Source organism: Leptodactylus fuscus, chromosome 2 (genome assembly GCF_031893055.1).
Source record: "Leptodactylus fuscus isolate aLepFus1 chromosome 2, aLepFus1.hap2, whole genome shotgun sequence".
Taxonomy (NCBI): domain Eukaryota; kingdom Metazoa; phylum Chordata; class Amphibia; order Anura; family Leptodactylidae; genus Leptodactylus; species Leptodactylus fuscus.
The window spans coordinates 121,055,074-121,069,624 of NC_134266.1; the positions used below are offsets into that span (position 1 = coordinate 121,055,074).

The 14,551-nt window shown below is 44.3% G+C and overlaps 1 protein-coding gene across 1 annotated transcript in view; it reads left to right on the plus strand.

The window, feature by feature from the left end:
- The first annotated feature begins 12,582 nt into the window (after positions 1-12,582).
- The window catches only part of COL8A2 (collagen type VIII alpha 2 chain), a 121,217-nt gene continuing 119,248 nt past the window's right edge, over positions 12,583-14,551 (plus strand). Inside the window, exon 1 of the mRNA XM_075264528.1 lies at positions 12,583-12,781. The gene's annotated coding sequence lies outside the window, so the exon portion shown is untranslated. The remainder of the gene's footprint in view (positions 12,782-14,551) is intronic.

Consider the following 14,551-nt stretch of genomic DNA (forward strand, 5'->3'; position numbering starts at 1 on the left):
CACCTGGGCCCAGGCATGTTGTCATGTGTGATAATGGCCGTAACCTGGGATCGGCTCTGTAGCTTGGCAGCCTGCAACATATTCCATGCCTGGGCCACGTTTTTAACTCATTGCTGCTAATCTTTTTAAAAAGGTACCCCAATGTTCCTGAGCTACTGGTGAAAGTGTGGCGCTTGTGCGGATAGTTTTTAAAGTCTATAGTTGCCGCTGCTAGCCTCTATGCACTCCTACAACGCCTGTACCTGCTCGAACAACGGCTGTTGTGCGACGTCTCCACACTGCTGGCACTAAACATATCATCTGTTGAGCAGAGTATGTGAGCACCAACTCCAAAACCCTCGGGTTCGTCAAAGTCAACTCCCTCAGTTGCTCAACCATGAGTGGCCATGGGTGTCAGACTTATGTGAAATCCCATCCCATCCATTGCACTGGACACGAAACATTAGCATGCGCTCATCACAACTCCGGATATGGCAGCTGCGTTAAGCAGGGTGCAGGGTACAACACAGACCAGGCCCGAGCACCAGGAACAGGTGTTAGAAATACTGCAGCATCCGCCATTTCCTTCCAATTTTGGGGTTTTGGACCCGCCACCGACTTTTCTGGACCTCAGTGGGGATCATGAGACACAGTTGCCATCAGGGCAAGCTGTGGTCATGTGCGGTTTGCAGTAAGGGGACAGTGCGCAATTGGAAGAGGAGTTGGTGGATGACGAGGCCACCGACCCCACATGGACAGGGGTGATGTCTAGGGGCTAAAGCAGTGTAGATGTAGAGGGAAGCTAAATCAACAAAAAACCTGGGTAGAAGCAAAGGCATAAACTGGGGTGATGTTTAGGGGCTAAAGCAGTGTAGATGTGGAGGGAAGATAATTCAACAAAAAACCTGGGTAGAAGCAAAGGCATAAACTGGGGTGATGTTTAGGGGCGAAAGCAGTGTAGATGTGGAGGGAAGCTAATTCAACAAAAAAACAGGGTAGAAGCAGATGCATAAACTGGGGTGATGTTTAGGGGTGAAAGCAGTGTAGATGTGGAGGGAAGCTAAGCAGCAAAAACAGTGGGTAGAAGCAAAGGCATGCAAAACTCTACCCTGTTGGAAGACTTATTCCTAGGTCTGGGACACGTTAATGGCCCCCCTGGGCAAATTACTGCCACTCAGGGGCCTAGCGTCACCAGGAAGGACAAGTATAGTCGCATGTTGTGGGAATACCTGGCCGACCCCAGCTCTGTCCTCTCCGATCCCTATGTGCTCTGTGCACTTATTTTCTCATCTTTTTTTCTGCACTGCACATCTCTTGCCTACTTCCTTTTGGATCTCAGAAGGGGTGGTCCACTTCAAGAAATGGTAACTTCAGTGCTGGAGTTGTCAAGACAGTGTAACGGGATTAGCTGAGGGATCGCTGTCTTAACCACTTTTTGGCACAAAATTAAATTCCAAAGCCAAGTATGGTGCAAGTATATGATGCAAGGACACCTACACACCTATCTCTGACACATTGGGGAGTTCACCCTCATGCGCCCTTTTGGCCTGCACCATCATGCGCCTCTTCCCAGCCACTCCACATCTCCTAAGCTTTTCATTGCAGGCAGAAGTACAACACAACCCACCCCCATGCCCAAGCCTTTAACAGCCTCATTGATAAACTGCTGGCCCTGGAGATGTTGGTGTTTGTTTATGCTTCTGGATACCCAGGCCTTCCGTCAGCAGATGGCAGCTGGGGCACCTCCCTATGCTGGGCCTAGCCGTTACTACTTCTCTTGGTGTGCTGTCCCTGCCGTGCACCTGCATGTGTCCCATAACATCAGTCGGGCCCAGAGCTCTGCGCTTTGCTGCAAGGTCCACTTGACCACTGACAAGCGCCTGTGGTCAGGGATGCTGCAGTGCTTATCTTTAAGGAAAGGCAGGGTGAATGTGGTGGGGTCTGGTCCCCGGGTACAAACAGGGGTGGCCTATCTCCTCTCCCAGGCCAAAATTCATGGCAGGAGTAAACTGAAACCCTACTACGCTGCAACCTCCACCCCAGCTACTAGCGGCAAATGCTGTAACACTGGCGTGGGCAGATGTCAGCAGGCCGTGCTGAAGCTCATCAGCTTGGGGGACAGACAGCACAGTGCCTCCGAGGTCAGGGATGCCATCCTGGCTGAGATGGCAATGTTTTTTTCCCTGCTACACCTGGGGCCTGGCATTTTTGCGCCTGTGATAATGGCTGGAACCTGGTAGCAGATCTGGAGCTTGCCAGACTCAAACAAGGTCCACACATGACCCACGTTTTCAACTTGTTGGTGCCATGTTTCTTTGAAACCTACACCATTGTGCCTGATATACAGGTCAAAGTGGGGCCATTTGCGTAAGTGAGAACTAGCCTCTGCTAGGCAGAAAACATTCAGAGCACACTCCTCTCATCTTCGCACCGTTGGCTGGCGGAGGAAGACGAGGGGGATGGAGTGGCATCTGATGTCCCTGTCCCACACGAGGCTAGAGGGTGCACTTCAGTGCATCCCATTGCTTCACCACAAATGGTGTGAAGGGGAGTGGAAAATGGAGGAAATGGAGAGTGACCCTTACAGTTGGGGCCAGCAAAGGCATGCCAAGTAACACACTGGCACACATGGCACTTCATGTTGGGTTGCTTTTCAAGAGTCTAACGCATACTTCACATCATGGAGAACAAATAATACTGGATTTTTACAAGCCTCGAACCACGGTCTAGGTCTAATGTCTGTTCCTTTCTTATATTAGGGGAGAGGGAAAAAAAATTACTTAAGTGATGCGTTTAGCGTACATAGACTGACTATTAATGTGTATCCCACTTAGTGTTGTTAGGGTTACACACCGTCACAACCTGGCTAAAGCTTCTATAGCTGTTAATAAAGTCAACATAACTTTACAGTATCCAAAAAGACAGCTGGTACCGACAGAGAGCAAGACAAATGTCAACAAAAGCTGTGAGCTCTGAACACCCACAATGACTTTGGCGTCATCCTTATAAGGGAGCGGGTGGTAATAAATAACTTGGCAGTGCCTAAAACCCAACAAGCTTATACAACTATATTTACATTAAGATACACAAATGACACTTTTTAGTAGCATGTCATGAGACAGGCTGATAAGATCTTCCTTTGTGCAGTGCTATTTGAAAGTGAATAGCTGCCTTCATTTTAATTCAGGAGAAGGTGCAGACAGATTAGATTTAGAACATGTTGTCTTCATTGTCAAAATCCTCTATATAGGTAATGTGTTTTTCGGGCCGAGCTGTCTGGGAACGAGCTGGTGCAGCACTGACAACCTGGGTGAATATGGCAAAAGCCTGAGATGTAGGGTGAATGTATCCCCAAATTATTTGGGGAATTTCCACTCAGAAACTGGCACTATATGGCAGTAGCAAAAATTGTGGGTGCACGTAACCCCAATATATTCTTTGAATTCCCAGTCAGACAATGGCACTATACACCAGTAGCAAAAATTGTGGGTGCACGTAACCCCAATATAGTCTTTGAATTCCCAGTCAGACAAAGGCAGTATATACCAGTAGCAAAAATTGTAGGTGCACATAACCTCAATATATTCTTTGAATTCCCAGTCAGAAAATGGCAGTATATACCAGTAGCAAAAATTGTGGGTGCACGTAACCCCAATATATTCTTTGAATTCCCAGTCAGACAATGGCACTATATACCAGTAGCAAAAATTGTGGGTGCACGTAACCCCAATATAGTCTTTGAATTCCCAGTCAGACAATGGCAGTATATACCAGTAGCAAAAATTGTGGGTGCACGTAACCCCAATATATTCTTTGAATTCCCAGTCAGACAATGGCAGTATATACCAGTAGCAAAAATTGTGGGTGCACGTAACCCCAATATAGTCTTTGAATTCCCAGTCAGACAATGGCAGTATATACCAGTAGCAAAAATTGTGGGTGCACGTAACCCCAATATATTCTTTGAATTCCCAGTCAGACAATGGCAGTATATACCAGTAGCAAAAATTGTGGGTGCACGTAACCCCAATATAGTCTTTGAATTCCCAGTCAGACAATGGCAGTATATACCAGTAGCAAAAATTGTGGGTGCACGTAACCCCAATATATTCTTTGAATTCCCAGTCAGACAATGGCAGTATATACCAGTAGCAAAAATTGTGGGTGCACGTAACCCCAATATAGTCTTTGAATTCCCAGTCAGAAACTGGCACTATATGGCAGTAGCAAGACTTGAGGGTATTTGTAACCCCAATATATTCTTTGAATTTCCAGTCAGAAAATGGCAGTATATACCAGTAGCAAAAATTGTGGGTGCACGTAACCCCAATATATTCTTTGAATTCCCAGTCAGAAAATGGCAGCATATACCAGTAGCAAAAATTGTGGGTGCACGTAACCCCAATATATTCTTTGAATTCCCAGTCAGACAATGGCACTATATACCAGGAGCAAAAATTGTGGGTGCACGTAACCCCAATATAGTCTTTGAATTCCCAGTCAGACAAAGGCAGTATATACCAGTAGCAAAAATTGTAGGTGCACATAACCCCAATATAGTCTTTGAATTCCCAGTCAGACAATGGCAGTATATACCAGTAGCAAAAATTGTGGGTGCACGTAACCCCAATATAGTCTTTGAATGCCCAGTCAGACAAAGGCAGTATATACCAGTAGCAAAAATTGTGGGTACACGTAACCCCAATATAGTCTTTAAATTCCCAGTCAGACAATGGCAGTATATACCAGTAGCAAAAATTGTGGGTGTACGTAACCCCAATATATTTTTTGAATTCCCAGTCAGACAATGGCAGTATATACCAGTAGCAAAAATTGTGGGTGCACGTAACCCCAATATATTCTTTGAATTCCCAGTCAGACAATGGCACTATATACCAGTAGCAAAAATTGTGGGTGTATATAGCCCCAATTCTATTGCTAGGGGACTTCCAGTGTATTTAAGTTAGTTTCTGGGGTGAAGGTGGGGGGCACACCGTTGGAACATGGATCGGGGGTATATATAGGGTATATGGGAATACATTGTCAGTGTATTCCATTCAGGATCCTGGGAAAGCTGGGTTGCGGCGATTGAGCCCGTCAGTGCCACGTTACACTGACAAGCTTCTCCCTGGAATTGAAGTTATATGTAACCCCAATATATTCTTTGAATTCCCAGTCAGAAAATGGCAGTATATACCAGTAGCAAAAATTGTGGGTGCACGTAACCCCAATATATTCTTTGAATTCCCAGTCAGAAACTGGCACTATATGGCAGTGGCAAGACTTGATGGTATTTGTAACCCCAATATATTCTTTGAATTCCCAGTCAGAAACTGGCACTATATGGCAGTGGCAAGACTTGATGGTATTTGTAACCCCAATATATTCTTTGAATTCCCAGTCAGAAACTGGCACTATATGGCAGTGGCAAGACTTGAGGGTATTTGTAACCCCAATATATTCTTTGAATTCCCAGTCAGAAACTGGCACTATATGGCAGTGGCAAGACTTGAGGGTATTTGTAACCCCAATATATTCTTTGAATTCCCAGTCAGAAACTGGCACTATATGGCAGTGGCAAGACTTGAGGGTATTTGTAACCCAATATATTCTTTGAATTCCCAGTCAGACAATGGCAGTATATACCAGTAGCAAAAATTGTGGGTGCACGTAACCCCAATATATTCTTTGAATTCCCAGTCAGACAATGGCACTATATACCAGTAGCAAAAATTGTGGGTGCACGTAACCCCAATATAGTCTTTGAATTCCCAGTCAGACAATGGCAGTATATACCAGTAGCAAAAATTGTGGGTGACGTAACCGCAATATATTCTTTTAATTCCCAGTCAGACAATGGCACTATATACTAGTAGCAAAAATTGTGGGTGCACGTAACCCCAATATAGTCTTTGAATTCCCAGTCAGACAATGGCAGTATATACCAGTAGCAAAAATTGTGGGTGCACGTAACCCCAATATATTCTTTGAATTCCCAGTCAGACAATGGCAGTATATACCAGTAGCAAAAATTGTGGGTGCACGTAACCCCAATATAGTCTTTGAATTCTCAGTCAGAAACTGGCACTATATGGCAGTAGCAAGACTTGAGGGTATTTGTAACCCCAATATATTCTTTGAATTCCCAGTCAGACAATGGCACTATATGGCAGTAGCAAAAATAGTGGGTGTATATAGCCCCAATTCTATTGCTAGGGGACTTCCAGTGTATTTCTGGGGTGAAGGTGGGGGGGCACACCGTTGGAACGTGGATCGGGGGTATATATAAGGTGTACGGGAATACATTGTCAGTGTATTCCATTCAGGATCCTGGGAAAACTGGGTTGCGGCGATTGAGCCCGTCAGTGCCACGTTACACTGACAAGCTTCTCCCTGGAATTTAGCTCTTACAAGAGCTGTTGGTTATCTTCTCCTTCCTATCCTATTCTACCCCTGCCTACCAGAATCTAAGCCCTAGCTAACTGGACGGAAACTTCCGTCCCTGGTGAATTGCAAGCTCAGAATGACGCGAACCTTGGCGGCGCTGTTCTTTTAAATTAGAGGACACATGTTTTCGGCAGCCAATGGGTTTTTCCTACTTTTTTCAACGTCACCGGTGTCGTAGTTCCTGTCCCACCTACCCTGCGCTATTATTGGAGCAAAAAAGGCACCAGGGAAGGTGGGAGGGGAATCGAGTAATGGCGCACTTTACTACGCGGTGTTCGATTCGATTCGAACATGGCGAACAGCCTGATATCCGATCGAACATGTGTTCGATAGAACACTGTTCGCTCATCTCTACTCACTACACCCCCTGATAAATTCTTTGAGGGGTGCAGATTTCAAAATGGGGTCACTCCTTTGGGGAATCCACTTTTCTGGTACCTTACAGGCTCTACAAACATGACATGGCGTCCAGATACCAAACATCTGAATCTGTACACCAAAAGCCGCATCGTGCTCCTTCCCTTCTGCGCCCTGCTGTGTGCCCAAACTGCAGTTTATGCCACATGTATGACACATGTATGACACTGGTGTACCCGGGATAACGGACGTAATGTCATAAGTGGGTATAAACTGATATTAGGGCACAGCCGGACACAGAAGGGAAGAAGGGTTATTGGGTTTTTGGAGCACAGATGGTTTGGCTTTTGGACACCATGACACTTTTGCAGAGCTGAAATGCCAGTAAAGTGGAATCCCCTGATATGAGACCTTAGTTTGGAAACTACACCCCTGAAGGATTTCTCCAGGGGTACAGAGAGCATTTTTAACCCCCAAGTGTTGCTGTAACTTATTATCCATAAATTAATATGAAGCTGATTGTGAGAAGTGAAAATGACCATTTTTCCAGGAATCCGTCATTTCAGTGCGTAATATATTGTGCCCGACTTGTATCAGAGATGAACGCTCTACAAGATGTTGTGCCCGGGATACCCGCCAACCAGTTTTTGGAGTGTGTATTTCTGCTGACAAAAGTTGGGCACAACATATCGGGCACTAAAATGGCGAATCTCTGGAAAAATTGTATTTTTAACTTCTCATTATCAGTTGCGATTTCATTTCTGGAAACTAAATAAATGCAACACTCAAGGGTTAAAAATGCTTGCTACGCCACTTCATAAATCCCATCAGTGTGCTAGTGTCCAAATTGGGGATGACATGTCGGCGGATTCCACTTTATTGGCAATTCAGGGGCTTTGTAAAAGTGACGTCCAAAAACTAAACTGTGCTCCAAAAACCAAAATAGTGCTCCTTCCCTTCTGTGCCCGGCTGTGCCTGTTTCTACCCACATATGGCATTAAGTACATTATCTGGGGTACACCAGTGTCATACATGTGGGCATACACCGCCATTTGGGTACACAGCAGGGCGCAGATGTGAAGAAGCGATATGTGCTTTTGGAGTGCAGATTTAGATTGTTGGTGTTTGGACACCACGTCACATTTACAGAGACCCTAAAATTGCCCCTACAAAATGGGGTCACTTCTTGGGGAATTCCAGTTTACTGGCACCTCCAGGGCTCTGCAAAAACATCATGGCGCCCAGAAAGTCCCTCTAACTCTGTATCCCAAAAATGAACAGAGAATGATGCACATGTGTGAATACCTCTTTATTCGCATGGCCATTATCAACCATGTTCTCAAGGTGTGAGCCATAGTTCTGGGACCTGAACCTATAAGGCTAAAGCCCCATGTAGCCGGCTGCAGCAAAGAAGAGCTGCGGAAATACTGTGGCGGCATCGTAGCGTGTCCACTGCTTGTATTTTTCTGCAATGTGTGGATGAGATTTGCTACAATGCTACATTTTTTCTGCATTATAGTTTTTTTTCATGCATTGCTTTCCATAGAGAGTGGACTTCCTGCTTCCACCTTTCTGTTATTATACTTAAATGGAAAATATCAACTTTTTCGTAAGTATAATTGACATCCTGCGATTTAGAGTAACGTAATTGTTTTAGGAATTGCAGCATTTCTGCTGTGGATATTTTTCTGCAATGTGTGAATGGGATTAGCCACCAACCAATCCACTTTGCAGGCGCTGTAAAATGCTGCAGCGTAAACGCTTTTGCCAAATCACTGTGTTTACACTACGTGGGATCTGGCCTAAAGTAGATTTACCAACCAGGACCACACCTTCTGTTTGGCAGCACCTTACACAGTGCTTCCTGGTATAAACTGAGGGGCGGCATTTTTTTTAACTCTCTGCTAACTTTTGGGTTATTCCAAGAGGTTATGATCGTTTACTCACCAACCCCTGCTCCTGTCACAACTGGCTAAATGTGTCAGGAGCAGGGATCGATGAGTAAGAGGGCATTCACATTACCGTTAGTAGTGTCCGTTGCAGGCAACTGTTACAAAATATAAACGGACACTAACAGACCCATTAAAAATCCCATTTGAGATTTGATCTGTTTTCCGTTAGTGTACGTTTTCACTAAATCCATCGCATGTCCGTTTTTCCTTAGTAGACATAATGGTGCAGGGTGCAGGACTGTGTCTATTCAAAATAACGGACTTATGAATGATGTTAAATGTTCATTATTTTATAATATTAACGTCTAAGGATAACGGACAGTACATGATGGTCGTCCGTTATAATTTCCGTTATTACTGTTTGGGTTTTTTACGTATGCTTAGAAAGGAGAACATAAAAAGAAAAACGGACATGATAAAAACAAACATTTACAAACACTAATTGATACTAATGTGTTTGTTTTTTTATCTGATCCATTGAATGGATCCCCTAAAACATAGGCTACTACCTATTTGATCATTCCATAATTCAATTATGCTAAACTTGTGCAGCACCAGAGGAGGTGAGTAAAAACAACAAATAGTTATACTCACCTCTCCTGGGTGTCCAGCAGTCCCCTAGCGTATTCTTCAGGCTTTTTCTGGCCTACATATGATGAGCCCGGGGTTCACCACTGAGGCCTGAGATTGGGCTTTAGTGGTCACATATGTTGTGCCGAGCGTCATGATGTCAGATGGAAGCTTAGAGAGGATGTTGTTTACTCTCAGATGCTGCAAAGTTGCCCAGGAGAGGTGGAGTAAGATGAGTAAAAGTGTTTTCTATTTTTCCTCACGTTCCATGGGAATCTCCTTATTATACTCTAGGGTCTGAAGAGACCCAAAATATGATAGTGCTTTATGGATGACAAACCCAAAACTTTTGGAAATACTTGTCTAATCTGAGGTTAACATATCACTGTCTAGGGACCAAAAAAGGGCAATATACTGTGTAGGGGCCAAAAACAAGATGCCAATATTATGCATTATTCTCTCAAAAGGGACAATATTCTATGTGGGGGTAGTAAAGGGGGCAATAAATTGTTTGGGGACCAGTAAAGGGGGCAATCTACTGGGGGGACAGCAGAGGGGGAAATATAGCAAAATACTGTGTAGGGACCAGTAAAGGGGTAAATATACTCTGTATGGGTCAGTAAAGTGAGCAATATACTATGTAGAGACCAGTAAAAGGGGCACTATGTCATGGGTTTCATTAAAGGGATCCTATCATTAAAACTCATTTTTTTTCTGCCTAACACGTACGAATAGCCTTAAAAAAGGCTTTTCTTCTCCTACCTTTAGATGTCTTCCACGGGCCACCATTCGGTATATAATCCAGTTTTTGTCGGTATGCAAATGAGTTCTCTCGCAGCACTGGGGGCGGTCCTCAGCGCTCAAACAGCACAGGGGCATCTCCAATGCTGTGAGAGAACTCTCCAGCGCTGCCTCCATCTTCATCAGGAATGGGTCTTTTTTGAGTCTTCTTTCGGCAGTGGCTTCAAACTTCCAAACCTCGGACAGTCGACTGCGCATGCCTGCCGGCCACAAGAAAATGACCACCTACAATACTGTGTAAGTGGTCATTGTTTTTGTGGCCGGCGGGCATGCGCAGTCTGCTTTTCCCTAAGTCTGAGGCCTACAAGTTTGACGCCTCCGCTAGAAGAAGACGCGAAGAAGACCCGTTCCTAAAGAAGATGGAGGTGGCACTGGAGAGTTCTCTCGCAGCATTGGGGACGCCTCCAGTACTGTTTGAGCGCTGAGGACCGCCCCCAGTGCTGCAAGAAAACTCATTTGCATACTGACGAAAACCGGATTATATACTGAACGGCGGCGCGGAGAAGACATCTAAAGGTAAGAGAAGAATAGCCTTTCTTAAGGCTATTCCTACGTGTTAGGTAGAAAAAAATTAGTTTTAATGATAGGATCCCTTTAAGGCTGGCAATATACTGTGTAAGTGAGTCGCCCCGGCTCGGCCTATGTAGATTCACGGTGCGAGCAGGCCCGACACCGGGGGTGGCAGCGCCTTGAAAAAGGTGAGTTTTAAGCAAAAATGGATTAAAGAAAAATAAAAAATAAATAAGTTTGTCGTGACGCCAGTTGGGGTTTCGGCTTGAGGTGAAGCCGGGCACTGTAGGCAGGGCCTCTGGGAATAGGTGGTGATGCAGTGCCAGATGTTATACCCTCCCCAACCAGGGCAGGTCCCAGGGCCAGATGATATAGATATATACAGTCCAGACAGGGGTTAACCAAACACTTACAGTTTACTTCTGTAGTCAGCAGAAGATAACAGACTGTACAGGAGGATTCACCTTGCTCCAGTATAGTGAGGTGCCAGTCTTCCCTGTTACCACTAGTATTATTCAGCCTTCCACTGCTGCTCAAACTCTGTAATGGATTTCCTCTGGTCCTGGGTTCCAGGAGCTCAGAGGTTAAGTACAACCGGGTAGATACCCCTTCTGGACAGCAGGTAACGCGAGTTCTTTGGGATGCTGGATGCAGACATTCACCCCAACTCTGTATGTTACTGAGCCTCCAGGAAGCTTGCATTCACTAGGCCTCAGTCCAGTGAGTTTCTCAATTTTCTTAGTGTTTCTCACACTAGTTAGGAATTGATGGTCCTATGACTGCAGCTCCGTCCCTGCAAGGTCTTGTCTCACCTCTGCAGGTCTCCAGCCTCCTGTACTGTGCTATCACACCATGCGGCTTGCAGCACACACTGCACCTCCACACCTCTCCTCTCTCTTGCTCTCCTGCACTCTCTGTCCTGGAACTGAAAGAGAGAGACCCTCTTTCAGTCTGTAACTCCACCCCTTTTTCCAAAGGGACAGTGTCTGTGGAACTTTGTGTATGCTGACAGGTTGACTGGATCTCACTATACCTTCACAGTACACAGTATAGATCACATAAGATGACATTTGTAGCGACCCACTCTGAGGGGCGCTACATAAGGAGCAGTAAAGGGGACAATATACAGTGTGAGGATTAGTAAAGGGGGTGTTATATTGTGTTGGAGTCAATAAAGGGGGTAATAAACTGTGGGGGCTAGTAAAAGAGATGTTATACTGTGTGGTGTCCAGTAAAGGGGGTATTATACAGTGAGTGTGCTGATTAAGGGGATTTTTTAAACTGCATACAATTAATTAAGGGGGCCCCATCATGGAACCAAAGATTGCCAGGGCAGATATTTTTTCTTTGGGTTGGGGGGGCACCTTTCTATAGGTTGTCTCAGTCAGTAGAGAGGCTAGGTTGACCCCTGTAACCACCTTTTATTAACAACTATCTAATGTCCCAGTGTTAACATAGTGATTTGTTGCAATGGGCTGTTAAACCAAGCTTTGTTTTAAAGCATGTTATCATGAAATCTTTTAAGAAGACCAGAGGTGACCAAAACCATTTTTATCGTGACTGTATTGTAAAATCCATGCACAGACTTCTCCTCCTTTAACAGTAAAAGCATTCCTCAAGTATTTCCTACTTTACATAGTTCTCTCCTCTTGGCTGTCACAGTAGCCTGCATCCTATTGCTTTAATTCTCTAGTTACATCACAGTTAAATTAAGTCTGCTTTCTAATATTACAGCATCTTAGGTGAAGCCACTGCTCAACTCCTCCCAATATATCCTTATTATAGTCACACCCTTATTTCGAGATTTTGTTACCCTTCAGATAGAAATAACAAGAAAAGAAAAAAAATAGTCTCTTGGTTTTCTGTGAAATTGAAAAGTAATCTGGGGGCTGGAATCCACTCCAAACCTCTTGGTCTCTGCCCCTTCTCTCTTCTTACACACTCCCACCCCTCTTTCTTAAAGAGAGTTTACCCATCCTGACTACTCACATGTTAAACCTTCTCCTGTGCTGAGCTGTGCACAGCTGACTGCTCCCAGTGCAAGGTGCTAGTGGTTGCAGACTGCACTTCTCATCCACTTGTCCTATGAGAAATTCATAGGTGCCTTCTTCAGGACTCCGAGTCAGAAACAACCTGATGCCAAACAGACAGCTGGGACCACAAAGGTAAGCTACAAGTTTGTGGATTCTATTGTGTGTAGACTAGATAGGACTCATGAAGCACACTTTACTTTGTAGACAATGCACTGACATTTGCAGAAAAAAAGGTTTATTCATGCACAACTAAGGACCAAGTGGTGCCTTTCAAGAAAATACACAACTAGTGTTTTCTTTCTTCAAGTAATCGTAACCATGGTGAATGTTTCACTTGGAAAATGTCATTTTTAGGACTGAATGATACTGAGCACAAATCATTTAGAGAAATGTAGAGCAACAGGTGCACGGATTCTCCTGCAATAAACTATATCAGGCTGATGGGGAAGGTAGGTGCTTATGATGTGTATGTGGAAGATCTTGGAAGAACTGCAGGTTTATAGGTATTAGTACAAAGCCAAGTGCAAGGTGTGTACTAAATGCAGTACTGATAAACTCATACATAGTTAGGATTTAGGATTGCATATTGTATTGGTGCCAGGTAGGTATTGTACAGAATTCGGGTACTAGGAGGTAGTAAAGAGTCAGAGGTGCACAGATAAATACAGGTAAAAGGTAGGTATTCCACTAAGGATTGTACAAGGAGGATGTCAAGAAGCAATGATGTGCTAACTGAATATAGAAGCATGTAATAGGTAGGTATACTGACTGTACTACAAGGATGTAAAGACTTATGTGTATGGTATCTGAAAGCTGAAGTGTGTAAGGGGGTAGGTATTCTATAGTTGTGTATTAGGAGGATGTAAAGAATCTAAGGTGTGCTAACTGAATACAGCAATAGATAAGAGCTAGGTGTTCTGCTGAAGGTGTTTACTAGGAGGATGTAAAGAGTCAGAGGTGTACTAACTGAATACAGCAATATGTAAGTGCTAGGTATTCTGCTTAAGGTGCTTACTAGGAGAATGTAAAGAGTCAGAGGTGTTCTAACTGAATACAGCAATAGATTCTGTTGAAGGTGTTTACTAGGAGAATGTAAAGAGCCAGAGGTGTACTAACTGAATACAGCAAGAGATACGAGCTAGGTGTTCTGCTGAAGGTGTTTACTAGGAGGATGTAAAGAGCCAGAGGTGTACTAACTGAATACAGCAACACAGTAGATAAGAGCTGAGTGTTCTGCTGAAGGTGTTTACTAGGAGGATGTAAAGAGTCAGAGGTGTGTTAAATGAATACAGTAATATATAAGAGCTAGGTATTCTGCTGAAGGTGTGTGCTAAAAGGATATAAAAAGTCAGATGAGTGCTAATTGAATGCTGGACTATGGAAGAGTTAGGTATTCTGCTGAAGGTGTGTAGCAAAAGGATGTAAAGAGGCAAAAGCTTGCGATATCAATGCTGGAGTATGGAAGGGGTAGATATTCCGCTGAAGGTGTGTGCTAGGGTGATGTAACTCAGGGCTGTTCAACCTTTTTTTCAACTCGGTCCTTACTAGTCAATTGGTTCTGATGCGGAGCCTCACCAGTAAAAAAATATTACCAGGGAATACCAGCCAAATGCCACAGAGCCGCACACATAATACCCCTAGAAACCTCAAATACCACAAAATAAATACCAGCACAAAATAACTCCTCATCAGCGCCAAGTACCAACATTCAGCAAACAGATACCGGTAAGCAGCATAAAAAAGTGCCGAACAGTACAGTACAGCATCATCGGTACCAACATTGCCCCCCCCCAACCTTCACCTTTCCTACTGGCAGGTACACTCCCCCCCCTTTCCATCTCTAGCCTATTGGAAACAGTATTCTCCCAAATCAAATCCTTCCAGACTTGCAGCAAATAATCT